This window comes from Prosopis cineraria, unplaced genomic scaffold, assembly GCF_029017545.1.
Source record: "Prosopis cineraria cultivar Desert tree isolate PC_DT_omini unplaced genomic scaffold, ASM2901754v1 PC15, whole genome shotgun sequence".
Classification (NCBI taxonomy): Eukaryota; Viridiplantae; Streptophyta; class Magnoliopsida; order Fabales; family Fabaceae; genus Prosopis; species Prosopis cineraria.
The window spans coordinates 1,407,592-1,408,926 of NW_026555346.1; positions in this window are offsets into that span (position 1 = coordinate 1,407,592).

Below are 1,335 nucleotides of genomic sequence, written 5' to 3' on the forward strand. Positions count from 1 at the left end.
ACTACATGATCAACCTCGTGTCTAATGAGTTCTTTAACTCTTATTAATTTTATTTAGCTCTCAACAACTTAAATAATCACTAATATATTATCCAACAATCTAAAATCATCATCAATGTTATAAATTACTCACTTTTTTCAACATTTTAATAACCCAAAGCTCTCAACTATTAAGTTTAATCACCATATTAAGTTACTAGCTCTCATAGCGCCAACTAATACTAACACAATCCTTAATCAATATCAATGCCAACAACCTACCTAAACACGATCATTTATGGCACTTTACGGTATAATTTCATCCATAATTGAAACCTTGCTCTCATGCATAAAACTACTATATTTAGGCTTAAATAATTTAAACAACTCTCATTAGTCCCATTTAGATCAATGGATTTGGACCCATAGCCCTAGGTTCAAAAATCATCATCTCCTAACCTTAAATCTCACTTATAAAATGTGTAAAGAGAAGAAGAAGAAGAGATAAGAAGGCATACCTAGGTGAAATCAAGCTTAATCACCTCTAAAATGCTTAAAAGTTGATGCTCTAGCAAAGGAACAACTCTGTTCATCGCTTTCCCTTTATTTTAGACTCATTTCACACCTTGTTTTAGATGTTTTTGCATTTTTAGAAAAACGATTCTAAAAATTATGCTGTAACATAACACATAGTAAGCAAAAAATTTAATTTTTCACATAATTTGAGTCTAGGAGACCTAATTCACTTCAAATCCAATTCAAAAACAAAAAACTAAAACTAAACCTAATAGCTGTCTCTAACTATTATCAAATTCATTTATATTTAAATTTATAAATTTTACATTTCATTAGGTTAATTAATTAAGAGAGTATTTTTCGAGATGTTATATAATTATTGGAATATCATTGGAGAGTCCATTTGTGAATTAGTGAAGAATGTTTCGCACTCTTAAACTTATTGGAAGTTTGAATGATACTCATCTTCTTCTTTTACCCAAAAGGACAACCCAAAAAGTATAATAGATTTTAAACCAATATCTTTTTGTAATGTCAACTATGAGATTGTTTCAAAAGTGGTGACCAATAGACTTAAAAGAATCATGGATAAAGTGGTAAGAACCCATCAATGCAATTTTATCACGAGTAGACAAAGCAATGACAGTATAATCATTACCCAGAGGTTATCTACTTTATGAGAAACAAGAGAAGAGAAGAGAGACAGAGAGAGACAAAAGGGCTAGCTAGCTATAAAAGTGGATCTGGAGAAAGCCCATAACTGTCTAGAGTGGCACTTTGTTTTAAATGCCTTAAAAGTAATTGGCATTGGGGAAGATTTATGTGAGTTGACTATAATTGT